The 14,967-nt window shown below is 41.7% G+C and overlaps 1 pseudogene across 1 annotated transcript; it reads left to right on the top strand.

Moving 5' to 3' along the window:
* Nucleotides 1–13,391: 13,391 nt before the first annotated feature.
* On the top strand, nt 13,392–13,647 carry LOC111553987 (annotated as a pseudogene). The gene has a single exon (XR_002735129.3). The product of XR_002735129.3 is annotated as a 60S ribosomal protein L37 pseudogene (transcript).
* Nucleotides 13,648–14,967: the final 1,320 nt, after the last annotated feature.

The following is a 14,967-nucleotide window of genomic DNA, read 5'->3' as shown; positions in this document are numbered from 1 at the left end:
GATCGCACCATTGCACTCCAGCCTGGGGGACAAGAGTGAGACTTTGTCTCAAAAAAAAAAAAAAAATTGAAAAAAGAAAGCTGTGTATTTAGAAATTGTTTCCTAATTTTATTATGAAAATGCCCTGAGACACAGAAACATAGAATGCATTCTATAATGAACACCCATTTTACCCTCCACCTAGATTTGATAATGTATACTTTGCTTTGTTTTTCTATAAAATTTTTTTGCTATACCATTTGAGAGTTAAGTTATAAACATCATATCCTTTTGCCCCTAAATCAGTTTGTATCTCCTAAAAGTAATGGTAATACATATAACCAAAGTACTAAAATCACACCCTAAAAATTAACAATTCCATGGAATCTTACAATAGCCATTTCATGTTCAAATTTCCATAATTGTTCCAAGAATATATTTCATAGATATTTAACAAGGATTTACTCTCAGGATCACACATTGTAACATTTTGGTGGTTCTGTCACTTTGTTTTTTTTTTTTGCAAGGGACTTTCGGACTCTCGCTCGCTCTGTCACCAGGCTGGAATGCAGTGGCGTGATCTCGGCTCACTGCAACCTCCACCTCCTGGGTTCAAGCAATGATCTTGCCTCAGCCTCCAAAGTAGCTGAGACTACAGGTGCACACTACCACATCCAGCTATTTTTTGTATTTTTAGTAGAGACAGGGTTTCACCATGTTGGCCAGGATGGTCTCAATCTCTTGACCTTATGATCCACCCACCTTGGCCTCCCAAAGTGCTGGGATTACTTGTGTGAGCCACTGTGCCCGGCCTGTTCTGTCACTTTTAAACTGAACAGCTCCTCATCTTTATTTCATTTTATTGGCTTTTAGAAGAGTCCATCATAGTTGTCTTAGAATATCCTGGATTCTGGGTTTGTCTATTTTATTTCTGCATAATGTTGTTCCTCTTTTTCCTCTGTCTCCAAACTGAAACTTAAATAGCAGCTTGATTTGCTTCTGGTCAAACATTTTTAGGAAGAACACTTCCTAGGTATAATACATTCTGTACACACAGGAGGAATATAATGGCAGGTTGTTCTTTTATTAGTGATGCTACATTTCATCACTGGTTAAGGTAGTGACTGCCAGATCTCTCCATTGTAAAGCTATGTTATTTTCTTTGCAATTAGTAAGTAATTGGGTGATAATCTGCACCTCCTTTTGCAAATTTACAATCATCTACATGTATAATACAAGTCATGGATTAAACTGGAAATCAAAAGTTAAATATTGATTTAACAGAAAGCAATGATATTGAAATGCCTACATACTGAAATCTGTAGGATGTGGCCAAGGCTCTGCACAGTGGTTAATTAACATCCCTTAATGCATACAGAAGACCTCGATTTGGGGATAGAACATTTTGTTCTCTGTATCCTCAACGCTACTGTGATGACTTTTGCATAGTAGGCACTTGATAAAACTCGAGAAAAAAATAAGCATCCAACTCAAGAAACAAAAAGAGGTACCAAATAAAGCAGATGCTAAAAGAAGGAACTAATTGATGCAATTAAAATTAGAAATTAAGTAATAAGAATAAGCAGATTATGGACTTATTCAATTTTTCCAAATCCAGTAGAAAAAAAAAAGGTGACACAGTTAAAAGCGTCGTGAATTTAAAAAGGACATTACCAGAGATAATCGATGTCATCTTTTTAAATTATAAGAAAGTACTATCATTTCAATGTATATAAAATTCCAGAGCTAATGAAGTATTTTCTAGAAAATGTACTTCACCAAAATTCACATAACATAATCATGCTTGAGTGAACTAGTAAATAAATGGAAAACTTAAATTCAGTTTAAGCTATAGAACAAGCTAGAACAGTCTGCTAGCACAATCTGTTTTAGTTTGATAAAAACTTCAAGCATAATTCTTACCAGAATTTTCCCAGCTCATGATACATAGCTGACATAATCCAAATGATAAAACTAGAGAGAATAGTTACAAAAACCAAAATTTAAATGTGTTCTAATTAAAGAGAAAAATCAAAATGCTAAATAAAATGTCAGCAAAATGATACAATTTTTCAGTAAATATATATGAAATGTGCAGACACTGGAATATTCTGGTTCTATACATATGCAGCTTAAATTATGGAAAAAGAGAATTGCTCCAGTCCTATTCTCATCAATTCATTATCATATATATATATATATGTGGCTAACATATATATATATGTTAGCCTTACTATCACTGATACCTCCTGATTTCATCAATGCTAAAAAGCACCACCCAAATCTCATCTTGAATTATAATTCCCATGTGTTGGGGGAGGGACCCTGTGGGAGGTGACTGGATCATGGGGGTGGTACCCCCATGCTGTTCTCATGATAGTGAGTAAGTTCTCAGGAGATCTGATGGTTTAAAAGTGTTTGGCAGTTCACCACCACCCTCCCCAACTCCTACCACCATGTAAGACATGCCTTGCTTCCCCTTCACCTTCCGCTATGATTGTAAGTTTCCTGAGGCCTCCCCAGCAATGTAGAACTGTGGGTCAATTAAACCTCTTTCCTTTATAATTATCCAGTCTCAAGTAGTTCTTTATAGCAGTATAAAAATGGACTAATACAATGTCTTGTGAAAACGTTCATTGGCCGGGCGCAGTGGCTCACGCCTGTAATCCCAGCACTTTGTGAGGCTGAGGCGGGCAGATCACGAGGTCAGTAGATAGAGACCATACTGGCTAATGTGGTGAAACCCCGTCTCTACTAAAAATAAAAAAAAATCAGCCGGGTGTGGTGGCACTTGCCTGTAGTCTCAGCTACTTCAGCAGGGTGAGACAGGAGAATCGCTTGAACCAGGAAAGGGGAGGTTGCAGTGAGCTGAGATCGCGCCAGTGCACTCCAGCTTGGGCGACAGTGCAAGACTTGGTCTCAAAAAAAAAAAAAAAAAAGAAAAAGAAAGAAAGAAAGAAAACGTGCATTGATATTTTTAGTAAGATAAGCCTTGTGCCAGCATCAAAGCATTTTATATTTGATGCGATATGGTGTATGTATATATACACATGCATATACACAAACCAGACACAAAGACTTATTTGAATTTAATGTTTACAAGAATTTCCTGAAAACAACTGTCAGGGAAAGGCATTTTAATAATGTTTTCATTTAATTTTTTTTTTTTTTTTGAGATGGCTTTTCACTCTTTCACCCAGGCTGGAGCACATTGGTGCGATCTCGGCTCACTGCAACCTCTGCCTTCTGGTTTCAAGCGATTCTCCTGCCTCATCCTCCTGAGTAGCTGGGATTACAGGCGCCTGCCACCATGTCAGGCTAATTTTTGTATTTTTAGTAGAGACGGTGTTTCACCATGTTGGCCAGGCTGGTCTTGAACTCCTGAACTCGTGATCCACCTGCCTCGGCCTCCCAAAGTGCTGGGATTATAGGTGTGAGCCACCGCAGTCGGCCCTAAATTTTTATAAATGGTATCGGGACTATTACGTATACATGCATATACCACACACACACATATAAACAGCTCCTGAAAATATAAACAACTTTTGGTGAATCAGGAACAATGGAAAATACCTGAAATAGAGAAAGCACTGGTATTAGATCATCTAAGGGAACCAGAAAACAAAACACAAGAGTGTGCACTACTTTAAAAGGTGAATGTGACATAATAAGGGGGCCTGGGCCTAGGGTTTGTCACAAGGAACAAGAGTGGGGATGGTGACAGTGGCGAGATTGGTTGCTTGGGGAAGTAAAGTAATTTAACCTGTCACATCACCTTCCCTTAACCCAGTTAGCAAGCACTATTCTCTGCTTCCAGGAGGAGGAGGTGAGGCCAGTGACTAGTATTGTCCTAGGGGAAATAGGAGCATCCCGATGCCTGGGGCTAGAGGGCCAGGCATGCTGCAGCACAAAAAAACCTGCCACTCCTCTGTCTCTCTAAAAACAAGTCAGAGTGCACATCAGAGTAGCACATCCTATTCCTGCACCGAAGCAGACTACATCCAAAGTACTCTCCATTGTGAAGCTAAACACACATCAGAATTACCAAACATTTCCCAAAAAAGCTGACTCCCATATAATAGAGAAACAGTGCTGATCCAACGGGAAATACTACAAAGGCAGTACTAGAATAAACGAAATGGGAGTTTTGTTTAAGTACGGATATTAAGAGTAAGTATGAACAGCATCCTCAAAATGATATGATGGGAAATAGCAAATCTATATAACAAAATCAACTAGAGATTACAAAAATTACTTAAATGTCCTTGTGGAAATAAAATCTTTAATAGAGGGACTTCCATTTCTGGGAAAATGGAGGAGATGTCCTTTTCCCTGCTCCTGCCACTAAGTACAACTCAAAACTCTGAACATTATATATAAAACAAACACAAGATGACTCTGAAAGGTGAAGAGAAGAGAGCAGACTGGCTAGGGACCACAGGACCCAAGAAATGACATAGTCGTGAGTTCCATGGACTTTATTTATATCCCAGACTTGGAGCTAAAGAAGCTGGCAACCCTAAAATGCCAATATTCAGAGATGGAAAAAAAATTTCTAAAGAAAAGCCTACTCTCTATAGCTAAGGAAAGAGGAAAGGGAGTCTAGCAAGACAGGAAATTATTATTTTATTTTTATTTTATTTTATTTATTTTTTTGAGACAGAGTCTCCCTCTGTTGCCCAGGCTGGAGTGCAGTCATGTGATCTCAGCTCACTATAACCTCTGCCTCCTGGGCTCAAGCAATTCTCCTGCCTCAGCCTCCTGAGTAGCTGGGATTACAGGCGTGCACCACCACGCCTGGCTAATTTTTGTATTTTTAGCAGAGATGGGGTTTTGCCATGTTGGCCAGGCTGGTCTCAAACTCCTGGCCTCCAGTGATCTGCCCACCTTGGCCTCCCAAAGTGCTGGGATTATAGGCATAAGCCACCGCGCCCAGCCAAGACAGGAAACTTTTAAATAACCCCTTTACTCCAGCCAAATGCCACAGAAAAATCTGTGACCCCACCACCACCCTTAACACCAAAGGCCAAGTGGAGAGTCTAGACTTTTACCTTTACAGGCTGTTAACAAGGTGTCCAAACTTCCTGACCAAGTAGTCTTGGAAAAAGCTCAGTGTGAAACCAGGGTCTTTCATCTTCATCAGGCAGTAATGAGCCCTTTCTATATGGTGTCAATGCCAACTAAATGGAGAACCTGGACTTTCATACCTAATGGAAATAATGTTCAGGAAAGAAGGAGAAATCAAGAACATTCTCAGATGAAACAAAGCTAGGAGAATTTGTTGCCAGCAGAACTACTCTAAAGGAAAGGCTAGCTGGGCCCGGTGTGGTTCATGCCTATAATCCCTGCACTTTGGGAGGCCAAGGCAGGCCGATCACTTGTGGTCAAGAGTTCGAGCTGGCCAACATGGCGAAATCCTCGTCTCTACTAAAAATACAAAAATTAGCTGGGCATGGTGGTACACACCTGTAGTCCCAGCTACTGGGAGGGCTGAGGCAGGAGAATCGCTTGAACCCCAGAGGTGGAGGTTGCAGTGAGCCGAGATCATGCCACTGCACTCCAGCCTGGGTGACAGACAGAGACTCTGTATTTAAAAAAAAAGAAGAAGAAAAAGAAAAATGAAAAGGCTAAAGAAAATCTGAGAACAGAAATTAAATATTAAACAAGGAATCTTGGAAAATTAGGAAGGTAGAAGAAACACAGCAAAATTATGGGTTAATTCCCTTATCTTGAGTTTCCTGAATTATGTTTGACAACTAAAGCAAAAATCGTATCAGTCTTAGGTGGTTTTCAATGTATATAAAAGAAATATTTAACTTGATTATAATTTGGGATTGGTAAGGGAAGAAAGTTTCTACACCTAATTCAAACTGGAAAAATGTCAAACCTGTAGACTTTGTAAGTTATGTATATATAATGTAATATCTAGCAAAAGTGTCCAATCTTTCTAGCAAAAGTGTCCAATCTTTTGGCACCCCTGGACCACACTAGAAGAAGAATTGTCTTGGGCCACACATAAAATATGCTAACAGTAACGATAGCTGATGAGCTTAAAAAAAAAAAATCACACACAAAAAATCTCATAATGTTTTAAGAAAGTTCACAAATTTGTCTTGACCGCATTCAAAGCCTTGCTGGGCTACATGAGGCCCACAGGCTGCAAGTCAGATAAGCTTGGCTAGAGCAACTGCTAAAAAAATTGATACAAGTGATCCACCCAAAAACACTATAAATAAGAAAATGTCAGAGGAGGAAACCAACAACTCATCCCTTCACAAAAGCAATGAATAAACAAACAAAAACTGACAGAATCAACTCTTGAAAAATTTAGAATCTAGGGTAATCTACTTTTTTTTTTTTTTGGAGACAGAGTCTCACTCTGTTTCCCAGGCTGGAGTGCAGTGGTGCAATCTCGGCTCACTGAAACCTCCGCCTCCAGGGTTCAAGTGATTCTCCTGCCTCAGCCTCCCGAGTAGCTGGGACTACAGGCCTGTGCCACCACACCCAGCTAATTTTTGTATTTTTTAGTAGAGTCGGGGTTTCACCATGTTGGCCAGGCTGGTCTCAAACTTGTGACCTCAGGTGATCCACCTGCCTCGACTTCCCAAAGTGCTGGGATTACAGGCATGAGTCACCACACCCAGCCCAGATTAATCTTTTTTTTTAAATTTTTATTTTTTCTGAGACAGAGCAAGACTCTGTCTTCCATGCTGGAGTGTAGTGGTATGATCTCCACTCACTACAACCTCTGCCTCCCGGATTCAAGCAATTCTCCTGCCTCAGCCTCCCGAGTAGCTGGGATTACTGGAACCCGCCACCATGCCCGGCTAATTTTTGTATTTTTTGTAGAGACAGGGTTTCGTCATGTTGGCCAGGCTGGTCTCAAACTCCTGACCTCAGGTGATCCTCCAGCCTCGGCCTCCCAAAGTGCTGGGATTACAGGCGTGAGCCACCACACCCAGCCAGAGTAATGAAGAGCTTCAAGGTGGCTGACTAGATCCATCTATAGTACTAGCCTTTTCCAAAGAAAGGAACCAAATTAGCATATAGATGATCACACTTCAAATAGAAAATCTGAGGGAGAACGCTGGAATGCAACAGAGAAGTGATGGGAAAAACTGAAAGGAGAGGCAGCCTGCTTGGCCAGGATAGTCCGGGAGCCTGGAGAGGCTCCCTAATGCAGGGAAAGGGTAAGTGAGAGACCCCCAGTGGTCCACATCAATGGCTAATCTTCACCAAGGGAGACCCACTCTACCCTCATGAGCCCTGAGACTAACACAGGTGCCTGCCTGAAAACTGCACAAGGGCATTGCTCCGGAGAGGGAGTGCATGCTGGGTCCTACAAACCCTCGAGTCCGAAGCAGCTGCTGCATGGCACCATTTTGAGAGCCCAATCCCCACTAGAATGCATCCTGCCCTGGGGCCCAACAGGCCCTGCATCTCCACATCCCTGGAGCCCCACTGCATTTGCCACCCACAGCTGCCCCAGCAGGGATGAGGCAGGAGCCACTGGCAGTGACCCCACTTCCCACAAGCAGAGTGGTGGCTGCACATTTTCATGAGTGCTAAGGACAAATCCACTGCCTGCACTGGCCCCCACTGTAGGCTTCTGCAGGACCAAGCGGTGAGCAAAACACATTTCCCTCAGTGCCTATGGCTGCTGCCACTTGAAAGCAATGGTGACGTCCCCAGTAGCGTGGTTGTAGCACAGGTGCTACTCCCCCTCCCACTCCGTGCATGCCACTGGTGGCCTGGAGATAACCCCATCCCTGCCTACCACAGTCAGCACCTGCAAGCACCACCAGATGGCTCAAGGACAGTCCCTGGCCTGAGAATGCCATCGAGGGGTCTGGCGATCGCCCAGCCCAGTCCACAACCGTTGGCACCTGAGCACTCCTACCAGGGTCTGAGGTCAGGCCCATACAACCTGCCACTACCACCACAGCTGGCACCCACCTGCACACACCACCTGCAGACCTGGGGACTTATCTGCCCAGCCCATTGTAGCCACTACCAACACCAGCATGGACTGCATGGGTTCCAGAAGGTTGTCCCACCACTGCTACTGGCATAGGCCACACAATTCAGCTGCACAGGAGGTTAAGGACCCACCTAACCACCCAGTCCATTGCTGCCACTCTTGGAACTCAAGCAAGCCACCTGAAGGCCCAAGAATTGGCCACAGTGGCTCATGCCCGTAATCCCAACACTTCGGAAGACTGAGGTGAGAGGAGCACTTGAGCCCGGGAGTTCAAGACCAGCATAGGCAACATAGCAAGACCCCATCTGTACAAAAATAATTTTTAATTAGCTGGGTGTGATGGCTCATGCCTGTAGTGATGGCTATTCAGGAGGCTGAGGTGAGAGGACTATTTGAGCCTGGGAGTTTGAGGCTACAGTGAGCTGTGATTGCACCACTCTACTCCAGCTTGAGTCAGAATGAGATCTTGTCTAAATAATAAAAGAACTAATCTGCCTGGACCCTCTAACACCACTGCCAGCATATGCTACCCTGGGACCAAAAGACAGGCATGCTCAGCCCACTGCTGCCAACACTGGGGCCTGGAGACTGGTCCATGTGGCTGGCAACCCAGTGCTAAGTAAATCTTCACCACAGCCTACACTGACAACAGCATCCTGGGCCACTGAGGAAATCACAGAAACCATTGACACTGTTTGCAGTTGAAGCAATCATACAGAGAACACACTACTTCATGCACCTAGAATCAAAGCCAAAGTGCCTATCCAACCAACACCACAGACACATATTCAAGAAAAATTCTTCCCCTGTGAGAGCAAATTCAAAACACTGGAAGAAGCGACTATTACACCAGATTGAAGATCTCAAAGTAAGAACACAAGAAACATGAAAAAGCAAGGCAATATGACATAACCAAAGGAACACATTAATCCTCCAACAAAGATCCCAATCAAAAACAAATTTATAACATCTGAAAAAATAATTCAAAATATTTATCTTACTTTTATGTATTTATTTTGAGATGGGGTCTCATTCTGTCACCCAGGCTGGAATGCAGTGGTGTGATCATGGCTCAGTGCAGCTTCGAACTCCCAGCCTCAAGTGGTCCTCCCACCTCAGCGTCCAAAATAGCTACGACTACAGGCACACATCACCACATTCCACTTTTTTTTTTTTAATTAGAGATGAGGTTATCCTTATGTTCCCCAGGCCAGTCTTGAATTCCTGGGCTCAAGTGATTCTCTCCCCTCAGCCTCCCAAAGTGCTGGGATTACAGGTGTGAGTCACTCTACCCAACCAAAAATATTGATTTTAAATAAGATAATAATGAAAAACAAAACAAAGGAACCAGAAAAAAAATTCAGGATATTAATGAGACATTTTCAAATAGATAGATATAATTTTAAAAAGCAGAAATTCTGGAGCTGAAGAATTCACTGAATAAAATATAAAACACATTCAAAAGCTTCAGCAATACACTAGATCAAGCAGAAAAAAGAATCTCAGAACTTGAAGACAAGTCTTTTGAAAGAACCCTGTCAGATGAAAAAAAAAATATTTGAAAATGAAGAAAACCTACATGACATATTGGGACACCATCACAAGAACAAGTATTAGAATTTTAGATATTCTAGGAGGTGAAGAGAAAACAAAAGGGTTGGAAAACCTATTTAATTAAATAATAGATGAAAACATCCCAAGTCTAGCAAGAGAGATTTGAACATGCAGATTCAGGAGGCTCAGAGATCTCCAAATAGACACAATTTTAAAAGATCTTGACCAGGGACAGCAGCTCACACCTGTATTCCCAGCACTTTGAATGGCCAAGATGGGAAAAGTTCAAGACCAGCCTGGGCAACATAGCAAGACTCCATCTCTACAAAAAACAAAGTAATTAGCTGGATGTGGTGGCATATGTGAGTAGTCCTGGCTATGCAGTAGGCCGAGATGGAAGGACTGCTTGAGCCCCCATTAGTGCTCAAGGCTGCAGTGAGCTAGGATCATGCCACTGAACTGCAGCCTGCGCCACACACTGAGGCCCGGTCTCTAAAAATAAAAATTAAAAATTAAAATAAATTAATTTCAAATATAATGATACAGGTAAGTTAAAAGAGAATAGGAAAAAAGATACACCATATAAATACTAACCAAAAGAAAGCTGAGTGGCATTACTAATATCAGAAAATGCCAGTTTCAAAGAAAATCAGAACAGAGATAATAAACTTATACAAAACTGTAAAAAAGGCCTGGTGCAGTCACTCACGCCTGTCATCCTAGCACTTTGGGAGACTGAGGTGGATGATCACCTGAGGTCAGGAGTTTGAGACCAGCCTGGCCAACATGGCAAAACCCTCTCTCTACTAAAAATACAAAAATCAGCCGGGCGTGGTAGCACATACCTATAATCCCAGCTACTCAGGAGGCTGAGACAGGAGAACTGCTTGAACACAGACGGCAGAGGTTGCAGTGAGACCTCAAAAAAAAAAAAAAAAAAAACACACACACACACACACACACAAAAACAAAATTATAAAAAGATCAATTCACCAAGAAAACATACTAATCCTAAATGCTACGCCTCATATATCAGAGTTTCAAAATACATGAAGGAAAAGCTATCAGAAGGGGAAGGAGAACAGGAAACTCATTATAGTTGAGAACTTTAATACATCTCTCTCAGCAATTGGGAGTGTTCTCAAAGTTATAAAGGGTCTGAGTGGGGGGAAAAACACATCCATGGTGCTGTCATGAAAATGTAGCCTTAGGGAAAAGATGAAGCCAACGTTTATTCTTTCTGTGAAACAGCAGGGCTTCTAAGAATCTGTCGTTTTTGGGCCGGGGGTAGTGGCTCACACCTGTAATCCCAGCACTTTGGGAGGCCGAGGTGGGCGGATCACGAGGTCAGGAGATCCGGGCGCGGTGGCTCACGTCTGTAATCCCAGCACTTTGGGAGGCCGAAGTGGGTGAATCACGAGGTCAGGAAATCGAGACCATCCTGGCCAACATGGTGAAACCCCATCTCTACTAAAAATACAAAAAAATTAGCCAGGTGTGGTGGCGGGCGCCTGTAGTCCCAGCTACTTGGGAGGCTGAGGCAGGAGAATGGCGTGAACCCGGGAGGTGGAGCTTGCAGTGAGCAGAGATCATGCCACTGCACTCCAGCCTGGGCCATAGAGCGAGACTCTGTCTCCAAATAAATAAATAAAAGAATCTGTCATTTTTCCACAGTGGCCCCTTAGGGAGCACAATAAAGAGAAGAGCCTATGGTGTGTCTTTTGTTTCATTTAATGAACCCTAATAAAATTCACAGGATACACAGAATTTTCAAGAGAATTGTACTACTTGATGCACTACAAGCTTGAGCTTACAGGGGCAGAAACAGCACAAAGTGAAGAAGGATCTTTGGATTTGCAAATATCTACAAGACAAAAGTATGAGAATAGTACTCAGTTATAAACATGGGCCACTTTTTATGAGTAAAAAAAAGAAAAACCCAGCATGACTCAGAAAGCGGAACCAAAAGATCAGATCATTTCCCAGATCATTTCCAGGGAACTCTAATCAAGGAGCTGGTTATCTGCGCCCAGCCAGATTTCAGAATTGTTACGGATTAACAATTTCCTTCAACTGTTTTACCCACCAGCTTTTTGAATCTGAATGCTTATTATTCGATACCTGTTCCACCACTTGATGTGGGTGTGTCAGGGAACTGTAGATTGAAGTTAGTTCTCAATATTGTGGACTGAGAGGGCTCATACTCAAGGAGTGTATCCCAGGAACCGTATTGAGGGAGGCTTATCCACACCTGCACTTGATTTTTTTCTTTCCAAATTTAATTTTAGGTGCAGGGGGTACATGTGCAGGTATGTTACGTGGGTAAATTGTGTGTTGCTGGGGTTTGGTGCAGATTATTTCATCACCCAGGTAATAAGTGTAGTACCCAAGAGGTAGTTTTTTGATTCTCACCCTCCCACCCTCGACCCTCAAGCAGTCCCTGCTATCTATTGTTCCCTGCCTTGTGTCCATGTGTACTCAGTGTTTAGCTCCCACTTATAAGAATGTGCTGGTTTTGATTTTCTGTTCCCGTTTTAACTTGCTTAGAATAATGGCCTCCAGTTACATCCATGTTGCTGCAAAGGATATGATTTTGTTCTTTTTTATAGCTGTGTAGTATTCCATGTATGTATATATATATATATATATATACATACACACACACACACATTTTCTTTATCTAGTTCGATTTGATTTATATAAGGTCCTAGACTTCAAATTGATGCTGTAATGAGACTTTGGAAGCCTGTGGGAAGTGCATGAGTGTATTTTCATAGGGCAGGATGTGAATGGTGGCCAGGAGGCAAAATGTGGCAGACTGTATTTTTCAAAGATAGATGCAACAATATTTCCCATCCCACATGGTCTTCCACAGTATGTTCTTAGCACTTTCCCATCAAGAGGTGAACTCAAATTCCCCTTCCTTTGAATTTCGGCTGGATTTAAGTCTCACTAGTAACCATTAAAATGCAGAAGTGATGTTGTGTAATACTTCCAAAGCTAGGTCAGAAAAGGCCAGCTTCCACCTGGTTCTCTTAGAATGTTCCCTCTTGGGATGTTCATCTTGAAATAAACATTCTGTGAAAAATCTGTGACCATGTAGGTGTTCCTGCTGACAATTCTAGCTAAGATTGGTATTCAAGTCCTCCAAGTCCAAAATTCAAGCATGAGAGAGAAGCAGCCTGGAAGTGGATATTCCAGCCCTACCTGGACTAGTCATTCAAATAACCCCAGCTGAGACTCCAGACATCACGAAGCAGAGAAAAACCATCCCTGCTGTGTTCTGTCTGGATTTTTGATCCACAGAACCTATGAGCATAATCACATGGTTGTCTTATGGCACGAAGTTTCGGGTGGCTTGTTACACAATCATCAGAGCACTTAAATCCTTCTCAAGAAGAACCACTAGAAAGTTAGACCAAAGAGTAATAAAATGGTTTTTTTTAGAGGGAATTGATGGAACAGATTGTATGGGACACAAACTGATGCAAAATTTCTCTGAACACGTTTTTAACTTTAAAATCATGAAAATGTTACAGTCTTTAAAAGTTAAATTACATCAGAAAAATGGCAGTCCTTGAACACTGAAAACAGAAACAAATGAATCTAGCTGCAAATTACGTGGGTTAGAAGTAAGCATTTTCACTCTACATTGTTAGTGAATGATATTTGAAGGACAGAGAGTGATGCCAAGATATCTTCAACTTCATTCAGCATTCATTTTTGGTGGTAAAGCTCGTATTCTGCTGTAAGTATTTTATACTGCTTAAAAATCACATCACGTACTTAACTCATTGTTAAAATCCAACAAGATTTTCAGGGGAAAAGCAGAAGATGCAAGAAGAAAATTAAAGTTAAAAATAATGTGGTAGCTCTCTGGTCTCGGCTGCAGAAGCGAGATGACGAAGGGAACGTCATCGTTTGGAAAGCGTCGCAATAAGACGCACACATTGTGCCGCCGCTGTGGCTCTAAGGCCTACCACCTTCAGAAGTCGACCTGCGGCAAATGTGGCTACCCTTCCAAGCGCAAGAGAAAGTATAACTGGAGTGCCAAGGCTAGAAGACGAAATACCACCGGAACTGGTCGAATGAGGCACCTAAAAATGGTATACCACAGATTCAGGCATGGATAAGAGGGCAGCTGTTGCAGCATCCAGTTCAACTTAAGAATGTCAACGATGAGTCATGCAATAAATGTTCTGGTTTAAAAATAAAAATGTATTAAATTTGAACTGAAAGTATCAGTATGAACTCATAGTTTTTATTTTTGTTAAGTTAAAAAAACTTTTAATTGAACTATAATAAATGTACAGAAAAGTATACAAATGTACAACTCAATGAATTTTCACAAACTGAACACATCAATCAGCACCCAAATCAAGCAACAAAACATTACTAGCATCTACAGAAACCTCCCATTGCTCTTTCTATCACTATCCCTCCTGCCATGTACCCCTACCTACCCTCCTCACCCCCACCAGTATCCTGACTTCTAACTACATTAAAAAGTTCTCAATCTTTGTGTTTCATATAATCATATAGTATGTCCTCTTTTATGTCTGGCTTCTTTTGCCCAGCATTATACTTTTGAGATTTATCTGTATTGTACGTAGTCATAGGTTGTTCATTTTCATTGTAGTATAGTGTTGATTCAGAAATTTTATTTCTGCAGAAAAGCAACAGTTCAATATTCAGAAAGGTGACTTCAGAACATGATGCCACATCCAGGGAAACATACCTCACATCCACCTTCCAACACAGCTAACCACCTGGCATGAGGTCTGAACTTTCCACCTTTGCCGTCACTCGTTTCGGTTACAGAAGTTATCTGTTACAATGGGTTCGTGTCCCAAACATACTCACAGGCATTGAGAGTGAAAGTTACATGGTAAAAGGTGCTTCAGATATATTAAGTTAAATAAAATCAATTAAACTCTCATTACTTCATTATTTGGAGAAGCTTATAGTTTTATTTTCTGAAACAATTATTAATTTTAATATGCAATACTTAATATGCCCATTTAACCACAGAAAAGTATTTTTTTAAATGCCATCAAGCACTAGCGTTTCCTGGGAAATGGTTTCAAATGCTACCAAGTTTCATACTCCGTTTGAGAAATGGAATATAATGATGTAATACACTGAACATCATAGCTTCCCAATTATAGCAGCAAATACAGTTCACAATGGATGACCACGGTGAAATCACTGTAAGTCCAACTGATGTAATCATTTATAAGAACTCTGTCTTTATTAATTTTGAGAAGGAAATTTTTTTTTTGAGACGGAGTCTCGCTCTGTCGCCCAGGCTGGAGTGCAGTGGCCAGATCTCAGCTCACTGCAAGCTCCGCCTCCCGGGTTTACGCCATTCTCCTGCCTCAGCCTCCCGCGTAGCTGGGACTACAGGCGCCCGCCACCTCGCCCGGCTAGTTTTTTGTATTTTTATTTTTTTA

The sequence above is a fragment of the Piliocolobus tephrosceles genome, chromosome 21 (assembly GCF_002776525.5).
Source record: "Piliocolobus tephrosceles isolate RC106 chromosome 21, ASM277652v3, whole genome shotgun sequence".
Taxonomy (NCBI): domain Eukaryota; kingdom Metazoa; phylum Chordata; class Mammalia; order Primates; family Cercopithecidae; genus Piliocolobus; species Piliocolobus tephrosceles.
Note: the sequence above shows the minus strand (reverse complement) of the source record. Positions and strands in the feature narration are given on the sequence as shown.